The following is a 6,255-nucleotide window of genomic DNA, read 5'->3' as shown; positions in this document are numbered from 1 at the left end:
AGTAGGTCATTTAAGATTTATTCCAAACATATCTGTGCCATGGCCATGGTTCTCAAGTTTCTCCCATTATTACAGAATGTTTTAATGCATGCAGCAAGTAAATTTGCCGCCTGCAGTCCTTAAGGTGGTCTACAAGCAAAAAATATGAAATATGTCAGGACATGCAGGCGTAGACAAGACACTAGACAGTGGGCCCTGAATCTGACCCCACCCACTGTCACCTGCCTACTTGCCTCGGTCGACCCTAGGCGGTCGCGGACAACCACGAAGACAATCCCTATGCTGAATATGTGCAAAACATAAAACGCAGACAGACAGACAAACACAATGCGGAAAGGTCAACTAGCCGAGTCAGAAACCGAACGAGCAACGCAGTACCAAATCAGGAAGAAGCGGGTAGTCAGAGGGCAGGCAAAAGGTCAGAATCCAGGTAAGACAAAATAGAAGAATAGAGCAGAATACAGGGAACTGGGGAGCTGGGATCAGAACAACTAATAACCAGCAGGGAAATGAGGAGCTGATTGCTTTTTATCCAGGATCAGAGCTTAGGTCCAGCAGCTGATTGGAGCAGCCCTGATCCCAGCACCAAGCTCAGCTGAACAGACCTAGCAGTGCAGTAACCCCTGCACTGCCAGAAGTCTAACAGGCAAGGCAGGTGTGGCTGAAAAGTAAAACACAGTTCAGACACAATTCATATGCAAACACAGACAGAAATTCAGCGCTTCCTCGGCCGCCCGGCACAGACCGAGGAGCGCAAAGTCACATTCCTAACAAAATATCTATGTTTTAGGTTTAAACATGTCTCCTGCCCGGTGGCATCTTTCCTGATTGAGAAATCAGCTCAAGCTGTGCTCATATTTCATACCTTGTTTTACCATGGGTAACTCTTTTAGAACACTCTTCAAAATAAGATGCTATGTATGTTCATGAGAAGCAGTAGTATTTCTGCAGGCTCTAATTGTCAGTTTTTCCTGAACTCAAATCTGGAATGGGCAGAATACTGGCTGCTATGATGTCTTCTATACATAGAGGAGTAGATCCTTCTTTCCTGCTCTCACATAGAGCTTTTATACAGCAGTACATAATACAGCAGTATTGGGCAGTGTAGCAGTAAATCCAGCACAGGGGTGGGGTAGTAGAACACACCTGAGCAGCAGCAGAGTTTGTGTCTCCTTCTCACTCTGCAGCTATTCCCTCCTCCTCTTTTCATAGACCTCTCTGGATAGCTATAACCTGATCTCTCAGTAAGGCTAGAGTCACACATACTGGATCCCCCTACTAGTATGTAAGTGACATCCCCCTTAACCCCCTGCCGGCCAGAGTATACATTACATGCTCCATGATCCGGCTTGCATTGGGGGCTCCGGGCGCCTGGACATCCTGCTCAGCCAATCAGTGGCTGCGGCAGGGCAGCGCACTGATTGGCTGAGCAGGACATCCACCTGGGAACCCCCAAAGCAAGTCTAATAAATGGAGAAGGACATTTTTCTGTAATAAGATATAATGCAAAGTTTCTTATCACCACTTGTACAACTACTTTATTGAAATAATGAAGCTACAGTTATTCTTTATTGATTTGTCTGTGAATCATACATTGTGTACACAGACCAAGGTAAATAGGAGAGTAGCGCATATTATTAGCTGAACACTGTCTTTCTTATCTCAGTTTCATGCTCATCACCTGTCGAAGAGCACATAGTGATATCAGATGAGCAGTACATTCTGTATCATTTGGGGGAAATGATATTCAGATAAACATTTCTCCTGTGCTACACAGAAGATAAACCTCTCGAGGTTTCCTCTTCCTAGACACCTCATGGCAGTCCTTTGACATCCCCTCTGAGTGTGACTTTTTTATGAGTCAGTTCTCTCAACTGCATGTCTCTGGGGAAAGCTGTAAGATAGTCAGATATGTCAGGAATACATCAGCCGTTACACATATCTGACCAGAGGAGGAATCTTAACCTCAGAAGAGTAACACCAGAGACGTAAGCAGACAATGTACTTCTTCCAGGGCTCGTTTGCATTTCAGATAGAAGAGGCTGACATTTCAAAAACTACTTGTCACAAATACAAGTCTGATAACGTTTTTTTTTTTATTTAATCCTTTCTTTGCCAGTCAATTATTAAGTAAGGATTCTGGACAAAAAAGAATATCTTAAAGGGGTAGTGCGGCGGTTAAGAATTATTCACAGAATAACACACATTACAAAGTTATACAACTTTGTAATGTATGTTATGTCTGTGAATGGCCCCCTTCCCCGTTTCTCACCACCCCCGCCCGTGTACCCGGAAGTGTGGTGCGCTATACTCACCTGTCACGTGCCGACTCGTCTCCGATCTTCATTCAGTGACGTCTTCTGCATTCTGTTCCGAATGCAGTCCGCCTTCTGCAGGGTCATCCGATGCTCAGCCGCGATTGGCTGAGCATAACTGTGCTCAGCCAATCGCGGCTGAGCACAGTTGTGACGTGGCGGAGGGGGGTCGACTGGATGACTTTGTAATGGATGACTTTGTAATGTGTGTTATTCTGTGAATAATTTTTTAGCGCCGCACTACCCCTTTAAATGGGTTGTCCAGCAAAAATCTTTTTCTTTCAAATCAGAAAGTTATATAGATTTGTAATTTACTTCTATAAAAAAAATCTTAAGTCTTCCCATACTTATCAGCTACTATATGTCATGCAGGAAATGTTTTATTTTCAGTCTGACACAGTGCTCTTTGCTAACACCCCTGGCCGAGACAGTCTCGGTTTTATATGAATCCCCATAGAAAACCTCTCCTGCTCTGGACAGTTCCTGTCTCAGCCAGAGATGTCAGCAGAGAGCACTGTATCAGACTGAAAATAAAACAACACTTCCTGCAGGACATATAGCAGCTAATAAGTAAGGGAAGACGTGACATTTTTTAATAGAAGTAAATTACAAATCTATATAACTTTCTGATATCAGTTGATTTGAAAGAAAAAGGTTTTCACTGGACAACCCCTGTAACATGCAAAGGTGTCAACAGTCTATAGCTTTGCTCAATAGTCAGGAGTATTCCTAGGAAAATTCACAATTTCTCTGTCATAAGTCAATTAATAGAACTCTTGCATCTATAATGCACCCATAACATCCAAATTTGTTTGAATCTGTAAAAGTTAGAAGTTGCTTGTTTTAAATGACTGCCAAGAGGAGCTACACCTGTTCAAATTACGGATCTGTATTTTGTGGACCGTACCTCCGTAAGTTACGGACACTCCCACAGACTTCCATTGGTGTGTCTGTGTCATGTTACAGATGAGTGAATAGAAGAATAAAAACCTTTGCATTCGGAATTTCGCAATTACCGACAAAAAATAAGGATGTGTGAAGGAGGCCACGTGATAGGGCAAAAGCTGCTAGTAGTGAGATGCCAATAGTATATTATCATAGAGCCTAGTACAAATTGTGAAACCGAACCCAGACATGCTGTCACAGCTTTTTCTATGGTATAGTACTTATAATTACAATGGCCCAATGTTTCAATATTCTCAACATACAATGATCTTACCTGGACCATTTTAACTTGAGACCATAATCAGAACTTTTTATAGTTTTTATTGGTACCATATTGGTGTAAATAGGAATTTTTGAACACCATATTTTTTCTGATATATATATATATATATACACACACACTCACCGGCCACTTTATTAGATACACCATGCTAGTAACGGATTGGACCCCCTTTTGCCTTCAGAACTGCCTCAATTCTTCGTGGCATAGATTCAACAAGGTGCTGGAAGCTTTCCTCAGAGATTTTGGTCCATATTGACATGATGGCATCACACAGTTGCCGCAGATTTGTCGGCTGCACATCCATGATGCGAATCTACCTTTCCACCACATCCCAAAGATGCTTTATTGGATTGAGATCTGGTGACTGTGGAGGCCATTTGAGTACAGTGAACTCTTTGTCATGTTCATGAAAGCAGTCTGAGATGATTCTAGCTTTATGACATGGCGCATTATCCTGCTGAAAGTAGCCATCAGATGTTGGGTACATTGTGGTTATAAAGGGATGGACATGGTCAGCAACAATACTCAGGTAGGCTGTGGCGTTGCAACGATGCTCAATTGGTACCAAGGGGCCCAAAGAGTGCCAAGAAAATATTCCCCACACCATGACACCACCACCACCAGCCTGAACCGTTGATACAAGGCAGGATGGATCCATGCTTTCATGTTGACGCCAAATTCTGACCCTACCATCCGAATGTCGCAGCAGAAATCGAGACTCATTAGACCAGGCAACATTTTTCCAATCTTCTACTGTCCAATTTCGATGAGCTTGTGCAAATTGTAGCCTCAGTTTCCTGTTCTTAGCTGAAAGGAGTGGCACCCGGTGTGGTCTTCTGCTGCTGTAGCCCATCTGCCTCAAAGTTGGAGGTACTGTGCGTTCAGAGATGCTCTTCTGCCTACCTTGGTTGTAACGGTTGGCTATTTGAGTCACTGTTGCCTTTCTATCAGCTGGAACCAGTCTGCCCATTCTCCTCTGACCTCTGGCATCAACAAGGCATTTCCGCCCACAGAACTGCCGCTCACTGTATGTTTTTTCTTTTTCGGACCATTCTCTGTAAACCCTAGAGATGGTTGTGCGTGAAAATCCCAGTAGATCAGCAGTTTCTGAAATACTCAGACCAGCCCTTCTGGCACCAACAACCATGCCACATTCAAAGGCACTCAAATCACCTTTCTTCCCCATACTGATGCTCAGTTTGAACTGCAGGAGATTGTCTTGACCATGTCTACATGCCTAAATGCACTGAGTTGCCGCCATGTGATTGGCTGATTAGAAATTAAGTGGTAACGTGCAGTTGGACAGGTGTACCTAATAAAGTGGCCGGTGAGTGTATATATATATATATATATATATATATATATATATATATATATATATATTTATTTTATTTTTTTTAATTTATATATTTTTTTAAGTGATCAACTATCACGGGTTTGTTATATTCAAAGTTTTAAAGTGATATTGTTACCCCCCTTTCCATATAAGAAGTTCTCAGCACCATATATTCTAGATATTTCATATCTTACTGTATGAAGGATTTCTTAGTGGTCTCTCTGCTCAAAAGTGCATGTTCTCATTGGTGAACAGTGCCATCTGCATGGGGCTTCACAGCTTTCGTGCCCCATCTCCCTGTCTATATAGACCCTCCCTGTCATCACTACCTTGGCCACACCCCTTCGCAACATCATTGAATTGGACTGATTTGGAGGCATAGGCCCCGTCATCACAACCGAACAGATCAGAAGGTGCTGAAGGAGGACTTCCGTAAGTTCACTGTATGTCGGCTAAATATCACACTTTGTTCTCCACATAAAGAAGATGGCCTTGAAGGACTTCTGAGCCAGCCAGTGCTGGTGATGTCACAGAGGGGGCAGGGCCTAGGCATCCAGGTCATCCCATTCTGATGACATTGCAGAGGGGCAGGGCCTAGGCGTCAATGTTGTCACAGAGGAAAGGGGCCTTTAGCACCGATGTAGGCAGGGTAATGGGGCACGACAGCCATAAAGACCCGCCCAGATGGTACTGTCCAACAATGATAAAATGCATTTTTGAGCGGAAAGACCAACATGAAATCCTTTATAAAGTAAGATGTGAAATGTCCAGAATATAAGCTTAAGAAGCAGGGACAATATCACCTTAAGTCCCCCTAGGGGACTATTACAAGCACTCATAAGATTGCTTATACTCATCAATGCTGTGTCATTGCATAACATTGATCAGTGTTATCAGCACTCTGTTTGCCTGAGGCAGACTTTAAATGTAGATTGCCGAACCAACAGGACATAGGTATTATACCTTCGACTGTCAGGGTAACTGATCAGGACCCCTTTAAACACCGCAATTGCTGCTGCCTGTCATTATGGCTGGCTCCTGGCACATTAAGGTGTGTAGTGCTGCTTACACTAAAGCTGCCCCGCACATGCCAGGAATATATATATACATTCCTACTGCACAAGGTCTAAGCTGTAGGAACTTATATAACCATATGGCTGACACAAAGGGATGAAAATCACACAGAGAAAAGCCCTATAAATAAATTTAAAAAAACTATATAAATTGTAACTGTAACTGTAATTTAACTGACCCATGACATAAAGCACCATGTCATTTTTAACTGTGCACACACACTGTGTAAAAATCCCCCACCCCCAGTAAAAAAAAAAGAAAAGAATAAATGAATTATTTTCTTATTTTGTTTCGATGTAAGT

Source organism: Dendropsophus ebraccatus, chromosome 1 (genome assembly GCF_027789765.1).
Source record: "Dendropsophus ebraccatus isolate aDenEbr1 chromosome 1, aDenEbr1.pat, whole genome shotgun sequence".
Taxonomy (NCBI): domain Eukaryota; kingdom Metazoa; phylum Chordata; class Amphibia; order Anura; family Hylidae; genus Dendropsophus; species Dendropsophus ebraccatus.
This window is presented reverse-complemented; position numbering follows the sequence as displayed.